Below are 11883 nucleotides of genomic sequence, written 5' to 3' on the forward strand. Positions count from 1 at the left end.
ACTAGCTATGTGACCCCCATGCAATTTGCTTAAATTCTAGGTATCCATTTGCTCATCTGCAAGCATACATAATAATAGTATCTACCTGAGTGTTGTTAGAATACACACAAATTCATTAGAACAATGTCTACCATATAATAAGGGTGTAATCACTGCAAGCTATTATTTCACTATTAGTATATAATAAACCAGGGATTAAAAGGACTTCTACCAGTGTAGCATATGACAAAATAATAATAATTTATGAATTATGAAGGGTTCATGAAGGAGGGGAGAGTGGGAAGGGAGGGGGAAAATGAGGAGCCGATATTAAGGGCTCAAGTAGAAGGCAAAGGTTTTGAGAATGATGATGGCAACAAATGTACAAATGTGCTTGGCACAATGGATGCTTTGTATGGATTGCGATAATTGTACGAGCCCCCAATAAAATGATTTTAAATAAATAAAATGCTAGTTAACCATTTAGGGGGAAAAAAAGACTTCTACCACAATATTCCTCTGGTTCTTTGAGGTTTCCTTATCCTCCACTATCATGACCCCAGTCCTGCCTTTCACTGCCAGCTAGACCGGAGCATGTACACTGATACAGCTAAGAGCTCATGACACATAGAATCCAGGTTAGATAAGCCCCTCAGGAACAGAAATGGGAGTAAATATATTTGTATATGAGGATGGGGAAACAGATTTATGTGCATATATTTATAGGTTTAGTATTAAGGTAGCAGATGGACATTGGGCCTCCACTCAAGTACTCCCTCAATGAAAGAATACTTTTTTCTATTAAACTGGCATTCCATGATGCTCACCTTCCCGACATAATCACTGAAGACAAAGAGGGTGCATAAGCAAATGTAGTGAAGAAAGCTGATGGTGCCCGGCTATCAAAAGATATAGCGTCTGGTGTCTTAAAGGCTTGAAGGTAAACAAGCGGCCATCTAGCTCAGAAGCAACAAAACCCACATGGAAGAACCACACCAGCCTGCGTGACCATGAGGTGTCAAAGGGATCAGGGATCAGGCATTAACGAACAAAAAAATCATATCATTGTGAATTAGGGGGCGTGCGGAGTGGGGACCCAAAGCCCATCTGTAGGCAACTGGACGTCCCCTTACAGAAAGGTCGCAGGGAGGAGACAAGCCAGTCAGGGTGCAGTGTAGCAATGATGAAACATACAACTCTCCTCTAGTTTCTACATGCTTCCTTCCCCCCACCCCCCACTATCATGATCCCAATCCTACCTTACAAATCTGGCTAGACCAGAGGAGGTACACTGGTACAGATAGGAACTGGAAACAGGGAATCCAAATTGGATGATCCCTTCGGGACCAGTGGTGAGAGTGGCAATAACGGGAGGGTGGAGGGAGGGTGGGGTAGAAATGGGGAATCGATTACAGGGATCTACATATAACCTCCTCCCTGGGGGATGGACAGCAGAAAAGTGGGTGAAGGGAAACGTTGGACAGTGTAAGATATGACAAAATAATAACTTATAAATTATGAATGGTTCATGGGGGAGGGGAGTAGGGAGGGAGAGGTTAAAAATGAGGAGCTGATGCCAGGGGCTTACGTGGAGAGCAAGTGTTCTGAGAGTGATGAGGGTAGCGAATGTACAGATGTGCTTTACACAATTGATGTATGTATGGATTGTGATGAGTTGTATGAGCCCCCCCAAACATGATTTAAATAAATAAATAAAAGTACGAAATATGGTTTCAAAAATAAGGCAGCTCAAAGGACACTTGGGATAGCTTTTATAAAGGTTAGGATCTTGTTCTCATCGTTAAGACAAAATATCAACCAGAGATAGCTTGGTGAGAGAGAAAACTGAGCAAGTTCGGAAGGGAAGCGCCCCACAGAGCCAAACCATAAGAGGAGCCCTCACAGGGTGATTAAAATCGATGTTCACTTAAGGCTTTCAAATTTCCCACTTGGCAGTTGGAAAAAATGGTACCGATAGCAAATTATGACTAGTTTGCTATTTGATGTGAAAAAGAAGCAGGTTTAAACAAAAGAAGCAATGTATGGAATAGCTCAGTGCTTGAAACCTAGCAGGTGTTCAAGAAAAGGTAGCTATTTGGGTTTATTCTTAATAATAATAAAGCCAATGAAAATATTCAAGAGAGCCAAATCTTACTTCAGCTAAAACCAAAGCAAAGAGCATGGGGCTGGAAACTGTTGTTGAGGCCCGCTGAGGCCATTCGGATTCATGCCACCTATGTTAGAGACGAAGTGCCTCGTGGCTTTTCTTGCCTGTCATCTGTACAGAAACCTATCAGGCTCTCACCATTGCAATCCTGGCTCTGCCACTGCCTGGGTGACCTTGGGCAAGTCACGTCCCTTCTTAGGAACTCTGTTTTCTCATCAGTACAGAGGAGAGGCTAGGCTGTCATCTCAAGAAATCCTTTCAAATTTCTAGACCTACATACAATTTTTGAATTCATTAGCTTCCCCTTCCCCCACCATGAGAATCCTATGGGCCGCTCAGAAAAGTAGCATCCGATTGTCTGCTACCACGAAACTGCTCTACAACATTCCGCGATCCTTGTCAGCGAAGGCAGGGCCAAACTGCAAAAGCAGCAAGCAGGACAGTGTGGACGACAGACCCTGGGCTGCCACCCCTTCTGTAGTCAGCTCTGGCAGGTACTGCGGAGCCACCTGAATTCCGAACAGCCAGAGAAACAGTACTAATCAACCCTGAAGAACGTGACCAATGGGTTTCTCGTCTCTGTCAAAAAAAGGCTTCACGTGCATCAAAAGGTCTAACTTGCTAGCAGATAGCATTTTGGTCTCCCTGTTCTCTAAAGAGCAAATCCACAGCCATCGTGGGAAACAGTTTGGCAATTATTCCAACAATTGAGACTAGAACTACCAAATGATCCAACAACCGCAAGCCTAGGTATATACCTTGAAATAAATGCAAGAATGCGACAGAAGTTTGTACAGCAGCATTCACGAAAGCAATGGCCTAAGGCTGCAAACCATGGAGATGCCCACGAACGGACAGACGAGTTGTGGTGACAACAGGCAATGGGATATCACAGAGCTGTGAAGAGAAAGGAAGTGCTGGTACGTTCCAACACTGAATGATCTTGGCAACCTTATGCTCAACATATGAATCAGTTGCCGAAGCGTAAGCACTGTCTGATCTCACTTCTATGAAACAAACAAATAGATCATGATGAATGCCCGTCGAGGGTAGGAGAAAAGGGGCGCATGGAACTTATGTCAATGAGGGTGGAGTGTTTGGGACAAGCCAAAAGCCAACTTCAAACTCACTGGCATAGAGTTGACACCAACTCACAGTGACCCTAGAGGACAGGATAGAAGTGCTCCTGGGGGTTTCTGAGAGTGGAAGTAGAAAGCCGTCTTTTCCTGCAGGGAAGCTGGTGGTTTGGAATAGTGGGTCTTGCGGATAGCAGCCCCGCAGGTAACCGCTACCCCACCACAGTCCCTTTTGGAAAAGGGTGCCAATAATGGTAGCACAGCCTGACGCATGCGATCAGTGCCAGCGAATGGTGAATGTGGAGGTTGTTGCATTGGAAAATGCTCCGGTGTGTATTTTCACAATTTTCACAATATGGCAAATATCACCCAACCAGGAACCACCAAAGCACCCTACTTACACTATCCGTGCCAATGTCCAAACTGGCACGTGAAAACAAGAGGTCTTCTCCCTAACCCAGAAGGAGGTTATGAAACGAAAATTAAACAGCATATGTGAAACTACTTTGAAACTGTAATGGTTACAACAAACGTGCTCTCTTTCCTTGAGTCTAGAATGCATGTGTCTGGCTAATCCCATTAGGAAATTAATGGAGCCATCCCTGAAGATAATTACGTATTATTTTTCAAATAGCATTTGTTGTACAGCATCATTGCTTTCTATATATCATTGAGTCAGATGAGTGCAAATTCGTATTTGAAAAAAAGAAGGTTTTGTTTTGATTTGTTTTGCTCAGGATCATGGTTGCTATAAGGAAACACTGTATCTGTTGAAGAGCTCATTTTAATAATCATCAAAAGAAATGAGTGGCACAATCGTCATTCAACAGCTAACCAAAAGGTTGGTAGTGGGAACTCTGCTAGCAGCACCGTAGAAGGAAGGCTCGACAAACTGCTTCCAAAAAGAGCACAGCCCAGAAAACACTGTAGCGTACAGTTCTACACTGGAGCCTCCATGCACACAATCAGCCCAGCAGCGACAGACTTGGAGGGCTGTGGTTTTTCACAGCAGCAACTTTGACACAAATTAACGTCATTATAAGCGACCAGGGACACTATCCTTTGGGCTAAATGTTAGTTCAAGGCAAAGTTTTATTGAGGACCTACTATCTGCCAAGGAACCCTACCGGTGTAGGCTTTACGTATTGGGCTGCTAACCTCAAATTCAGTGGTTCGAAACCACCAGCTTCTCCTTAAGAGGAAGATGGGGCTTTCTACTCCTGTAAAGAGTTACTGTCTTGAAAACCAACAGGGGTAGTTCTACCTTGTCCTATAGAGTCCCTAGGGGTCAGAATAGGCTCAATGGCAATGAGGTTTTCTGAAGTGTCTGCCAGACACTGTGATGGGACTAGTAATCTGATGACAGGAAGCAGTCCCTCTCCTCTACTGCAAAGGAGCCTTTTAAGGTGGCATGTGATTGGTGCTTTCCCAGATTTGAGCCAAAAGGAAGGGATGGTGAAGCAATCAGCTAGCAGGTTGACACAGGTTCACTTGGATGAAGAAAGACACAGTAAAACACAGAGGAGAAATCAAAGAAGGATGGGTCGCATAATTTACCCAGAGGGATTGGTAAATCGTTTGAACTGTTGAATAAAAGTTCGATGATCTGAAATGTAAACTCCCACCCTGATTCACAATGAAACAAAAATGGTTTCACAAAAATAGACTTGCAAAGAGTTGGTGAACTCCTGAGCCCTCAGAGAGGCCAGGATACATCTGGGCTCCTAGGGAAGCTGATCTCAACTAGAGGGAGACCAGCATGGGGCTTGGCTGGCTGGGGTGGGGGTGGAGCCATTTTGTTTCTGTCTCAAAAAAGCCTTTGGCTGCTGTGGCATTATTTCAGAAGGTCACCAGGTAGGGGTCTGACTCCATGAAAAAGAGGCCCTGCCGCTTTGCCACTGAAATGTGAGTATTCCCTCTTACCCGACGAGAAACTTGGGTATTTTCACCATTGACAGTTGGGCAAAGAATTTCAAGACTATCAGAAGGAGCAGCCGTGAGATCGGGTGACAGCATTTCCAATAGCTAAATTTGGCACCACTGATCTTCTTTGAAAAATTGATTCAGTCTCAAGTATAAGTAGGAATCGCAGCTGTGTTAGGGCATTGCCTCTTGCCTACTCGAGTCACCTGCTACCCCTTCGCCTCAGCTCAATGTCCATTGTATTTACCTTTCTTTAATGTATCTAATTATTCAGAATGGAAATTTGGGGTGCATATTTCCTGTTGTGCTATATATAGTGAACAGCTTTAGATTTCCTGTTCTTTTTACCATAGAATATTAATTCCAGCTTCCCCAGCCCCCCCAAAAAACAGAGGGCTCAAACTTGTTGTTTTCTTCACTTATGTGACTATGGTGCAGTGCCGTGTTGAACATGGTTCTTCTAGCCATAGTCTTTGCAACTCCAACCACATGACTATTTCCTGAGGGGTCTGGGTAAGAGAAGGTTGGGGGAAGAGGCCGATAGGATATAACTCCGTGGTTAGTGATCGTGAACAGGGTTGGATTGTAAGAACTTAGATGTCAAATGAGGAGATTGGTCAACTTTGCCATCCTGATAGGTTTAAAAGGAGCCATCTCAAGAAAGGGATTTCACTACTATCAAGACAGAAGAGCCAGGGCAGAGAGGAGACCCAAAACCTATCTGTAAACAATTGGACATCCCCTCACAGAAGGGTCACAAGGTAGGACGAGCCAGCTAGGGTGCAGTAAAGCACCGACGAAACATACAACATTCCTCTAGGTCTTTAAAGCTTCCTCCCCCTCCCCACTACCATGACCCCAATTCTACCTTACAAGTCTGGTTAGACCAGAGTATGTGCACGGGTACAAATAAGAGCTCTCAACACACGGAATCCAGGACAGATAACCCCCTCAGGAACAATAATAGGAGTAGCAATACCATGAGGGTAGGGGGAAGGTGTGTGGGGGGGAACCGATCGAGATGATCAACATATAACACCACCCCCCAGGGTGATGAACAACAGAAACATGGGTGGAGGAAGACAGTGGATGGTGTAAGATATGAAAATAATGGTAATTTATCATGAGGGTGGGGAAGGGAGGGAAAAAATGAGCTGATATCACAGCCTCAAGTACACAGAACATGTTTTGAAAAGGATGATGGCAACAAATGTACAAATGTGCTCCACACAATGGAGGCATGGTTTGTTATAAGAGCTGTAAGAGCCCCCAATAAAATGACTTATTAAAGTTAAAAAAAGACTAAAGAGCCAGGAGTGGGATGTGCCCTTTGGACCCTGAGATTCCTGTTCAGTTGTATTAGTCTAGGTACTTTGGAGAAACAAATCCACAGCGACTCATGTGTAAGAGAGAGTTTTATGTAAAGAAAAGGTGCATCACGAAAACATCCCAACCCAATGCTGCCCAAGCCCACAAGTCCAACATTAACCCATTAACCCAACACCAGTCCACAAAGTCCTCCACCTCACAAAACAGGCAATGATGCCGACTGCAGGAGGAAAGCTGAGTCCGTGAACGTGTAAGCATCTCAGCACTGGCAAGGGTCTCCACACGGCTGCTCCAGCACCCAGGGCTGCATCGGGATAGATCCATGCGGCTTCTCCTTGGGGATGTCTTGGAGGAAGTCAATCTTGCAAGCTGAAGCAGGGAACTGCTAAGGCAGCTGCACCCAATACAACCATCACAAAACAAGAGACCCGAGAACTAGAAAGGCGAGGCTTCACCACCCATTTATCCCTCCGCCTTTCAACCAGCACCACATGTGATTATCGGCCAGGCTGGCACAATTAACTAACTCATCAGTGAACCTCTTTGATTCCGGGACAGAAAGCTGTGACACCGGAGAATTAGCAGAGCAGTGGCAACAGCAGAACCAAGCACCAGAGCACCAGACAGACAGACCAGTGGGCTTCCCAGCCCATAGAGTAAAGCTGAGCAGCTTTGAGCTTAGGCTTCCTTGCAGAACAGGGTGCCTCCAGGCACTTAACTGGGGGAACTAGGTTTATTGACTGATGGAGCTGAAGGCCTTTCTGCTGCGGCATTTATCAGCAGCATCCAAAGAGCTTTGTAACATTGCCCAAGTGTGACATGGACTGTGTGGCGGATAGGCCAAAGACTAGAGAGAGGTGTGGCTGTGGCGCAGCGAAGAAGAGGTGGCTGTCTGGACCAAATAATGGTATCCTGAAGATTTCTGATGTCTGATTGTATCCCGCTAACTTCCCTAATAAATTGTGTATATGGCCTGTGAGTTCTATATGACCGTTGCAATGGGTTGCTGAAGGTAGCTGAGACAGAGTGCTGTGGGAAGGGCAGTTGGGATCAGAATCGCTATGAATGTTGTAGGATGGGAGCATGGCTGACCCTGGCCTTAGAGGAATCCACCTTCGGCTGATATAGAGTTTGAGCCACCTCCACCTTGTGAGTCAGAAGATGTCAGACACGGTGTGTCTGTCCTTTAAAAAAATAGGGACATCTGTTTAAGTTTTCCCTGAAAATTAGTGGTCTTCCATATATAGAGAAAAGCAGTGCTCCACCCTAAATTGTACAACACTGATTCTTTTTTCGCCTTAATTTTAGGCCTGCCTTGGGGCATTGTACACAGTCCTTTAAAAGCCCTTCTACATACACACACACACACACACACACACACACACACACACTATCTTTGATACAGGAGAACTGATGAGCACACTTGAATAATCTTTGCAGTAAATTCTTATTAATTAATTAAAGACTGGCCTCTAGGCACTAACCTATGCGTATTCTCAGATTCCCAAAGATGGTCAGAAGACACCTTAGGCAAGCATGAGGTCTGGTCAAAACTTAAAAGAACATCCACTCTGTGGTCTTGGCTCCTTTCCAACTCCAGTGAACTGGGCTAAACAGCATTGAACCCAAAACCCTCAGAAATATGTTCTACCTTTGCTTTTCTCATAGGGAAAACCCCTGGAAATCACAAAAATCTGTTTCTTTACATTCCAACGAGTTATTTTCTCTCCCCCCCCCCAGTACCCCCTAAATATATAGCTCTCAGTCCCACCTCTGATCAAAATTCCCTGGGGGAACTGGCTGAAAGCACACATGTTCCAGGTTACTAGCCTAGACCGAGTCGCTAGAATGCCACTCAAGGAATTTCAGAATCCCTTCACGCTCAGGGGCATCATTTTTTCTCGTAGTCTCCCCTAAATGATTTTGTGATACACACAGAATTAAGATCGCCATCCTTAACCTCTACTCTGAGTCCTTTTCTCTTCCAACCAAAGATCACTTTCCCCCACAGTGTATTCCTGAAAAAGAAAGATGTGTGATATACCTCTCAAACACAGGTTAAACTAATCACTCGGTCTCCTGCCTTTTCCTGACTCTGGACAGCTATGAGAATGTCTCTAAAGGGCCTTTCAGAGGTCCCCCGCCACCCCAAAATCAATTCACTTGAATTCAAATCAGAGCCCAATATGTATTTGCAGTAGGGAGAGAATAATGAACAAAACATGTAAGGTCCCCTTATAGGGCCCCTTATAGGTCCCCCAAGAGCCGTACCAGAAGAACTCGACATGGAAGCCCGACTGAATGAACTGGGCCTTACCTAAAAACTCCCTGTACACTGGGACTTACTACTCAAATAGCTGATGGAGGAGGAAGCAAAGGATGGGGAAGTTGGGCTTACTGACCCATGGAAGTGGAACTGCGTGCCTTTGGGTCTGGGCTTACAGCAGAATGGTATGCCCCATTAGGCATTAGCAGACCTGAAACTTTGAGACATGCCCTGGTAAACAACTACCCTAAGCACTTCTCACTAGCAGTACTATTTAACTTCCTTAATAAACCCTTTAATCATGATTCTCCCCCTGCCCCCAGCCCCCGTGAGTTCTGTGTAGCCATTACAGTGGATATTAGAACCCAGTGAGATCAAATGAGAGAAGTTAAATAGAGCACATTAATTAAGACGATTTAACCTGCTTCATAGTATGTGTTGTGTAAGTGTTAGTAATTAACATGGCAGCTGCATTATGTTTCTGGGCCTTCTTCCCCATTCCATCATCTGATTATTTTTTAATCAGCTATCATTACAGCCAGATACTAAGCTAAATACTGAGCATACAGTAGTGAACAGAATGCACTTGGTCCTTGATATTCTGGAGGAAGAGGAGACAGACAATGAGGTTATTTCAAGCAGCCTTGCACTTGGTTTTGCATTACAATGAAGAAGATACAAGAAGTCTTAAATGCATGCCAGTGACCACCCAAGGCACACATGGACTCTGTATACCTGGAGAAACAGAGGAAGACAGAAAGTCAAGGACAGGAGGCAAAAAGGGGCAAGTGTGCCTCATTGCCACCATGAACCATTGCCTCCTTTTTCATGAAACCAGAAGAGCTGGCTGGTTCCAAGCTACCAAGACTGAAGCGTTTGAATATTGCTCAAAAAAGGAGAATGGCTAAATAGATTGTCAAATTCACATGGACTCCTCGAAACTATTATCCTAAGATATTCTAAAAAACCTCCCCTGAAGTCTTTAAACCAGAAAATAGTTTAGCTTACCTCGTTACAAATGTCTGTCTTGAGCATTGTGCTTTCAAGATCTATCTCTATGGGATCACATGGACAACGGTAACTCAAGATTGGATAGGATCTTAGGGGGCAGTGTGCTTGTGAATGAAGGAAGAACAGCTCAGAAAAAGAGGGTGACAGTGGTTCTGCAGCTCAAATAGTAATCAATTGTCACCAAATGGGACAGGTAAAAAGGGTTGGATTGCTGTATGTGCTGAACAAGAATCATGAAAGAAGGTTACAAGAGGCGGCGGCGGGATGGAGTGAGATGCCTCCTGTGAGGGATTAGGAAGTCTTTCTGAGGGTGTTTCCTCAGCCGGCTATGGAGTATATAAAAGGCAGAGGGATAGTAATTGCAAACATTGTGAGCAGCAGAGGACCTTGGCATCCTGAGAGAACTGTCAGAACATCAGTGAGACCAGATAGATCCTAGTGACCATGGGGTTTTGTGGCATACGTCTAAGTGCTTACCAATGCTTATGTTCTCTGCTTACTGGGCATGCCACCCAGACTACATTGTCCAACCTCTCTTTGCATTGTGTCTACATGACAGATACCGCCAATGTAGTGTGAGCAAAGGTGAAATCCACCACTTCCTAAAGCCATAAAACCCTCTAGGGTTTTGAAGACGACCTTCTTCGGCAAGTAAAATTGACCTGAGAACCAAGTCGTGGAGTGGAGTGGCATTTTCGACTTCAGCTCATGCTTACCCTGATACAGGAGAAGCATCTGGCAACCTAGAGACCAAACAGAAGGTCTGGAACTAGGGTCTTACCTTCACCCCAAAAATGGAACACTGACAATACTCTAGGGACTGAAATCTCTTTGGAGAATAAGTTGGCTGAAGGGTTGAGACTGACTCTTGATACCATCTTTGTCCTGAACACACAGGAAATAAGGGTGGGAAGTTGAAGGCCTCCTATAAACAGGATTGTCTCAGTCTTGGCAGACATGTTGACATCTATTTCTCTGGAGCAACCATCTATGGTTGGGCTGTGTTGACCTTTGAAGATTGGCTTGCTGGCTATCAGATGAGTTTTGACACAGCCAAATCCAAACTATCACAGAATCATTTTGCCCTGGGTTATAAGGCTGCAGACCTCCAGTTGCACACTTGTGTGAATGATGGCACTGAATTTGGAGGTTCTGTCTACCAGAAGGTTAATGAGAATATTGAAAGTCAGTAAACCTTACTAGAATGGCCGGCAGTATCAACACCCATTTTTTAGCATTGCTGCTAAATACAAGTCGGGTTGTAGAACTTTTCTGTCTGCTAATGTAAATCAAGCCAGCCTGATCAAACTTGACGATACTCAGTCACTTCGACCAGGAGCCAAATTAACTCCATCAGTTTTAATTGATGGGAATAGCTTCAATGCCAGAGGTCTCAAAGTTGTTCTTTGAGACTAAAAACTTAATGTGATATTGAGTTAAGCATCAGATTGGGCCCTGGAGGTGAAGAGGCAAGCAACTCATCACTATGTTTTGGCCTTGCAGTTCTTGTGTGAAACTTCAAAAGTATGAACTTTTTATTCTTTCAAAGAATTGTACTCCCCCCTACTCTGGAGTCTAGAGATTGTAAGGCCATGCTAAGGGAGGTATTCGGAGGCATGCATGGAAGTTGTCATGTTTGTGCCACATTTCAGTTCAGTCCCTCAGTGTTATTTTATGTGTTCCTCATTGACAGCGCAGTGTCTTGTTATAAAGGAAACGACCTGACCCTCCAGTTTGTACTTCACGTCTTACATGTCCCGCACAGCTTTTTCACGACCTTTTAATATCCTGGCCTCTGTGCTGTCGTGGAAACTTTGGTTTTCACATCACAGTAAAATAAATCCATCATATTTGGAATATTACCAAAAAAACCTCCAACATTAATTTTAGGCTCTAACTTAATGGTAGCCCCAATCTATGAACAATTAGTTCTTATGACATGTCCCGACTTAGTACTCAGCCCCTTGAAGAGATCATTGAAGATATGTGTGCTGTAGCAAAATGTGGTGAAGAAACTCAGCTGTCAGAAAGAACAGCATCTGGGGTCTTAAAGGCCTTTCTTTCTTTTTTTTTTTAAAACATTTTATTAGGGGCTCATACAACTGTTATCCCAATCCATACACACATCAATT

At 44.3% G+C, this 11883-nt stretch overlaps 1 pseudogene; it reads left to right on the top strand.

The window, feature by feature from the left end:
• The first annotated feature begins 2461 nt into the window (after positions 1-2461).
• LOC101640533 lies at positions 2462-11161 on the top strand (annotated as a pseudogene).
• Positions 11162-11883: the final 722 nt, after the last annotated feature.

The sequence above is a fragment of the Echinops telfairi genome, unplaced genomic scaffold (genome assembly GCF_000313985.2).
Source record: "Echinops telfairi isolate 266 unplaced genomic scaffold, ASM31398v2 ScPeMD7_20;HRSCAF=75, whole genome shotgun sequence".
Taxonomy (NCBI): Eukaryota; Metazoa; Chordata; class Mammalia; order Afrosoricida; family Tenrecidae; genus Echinops; species Echinops telfairi.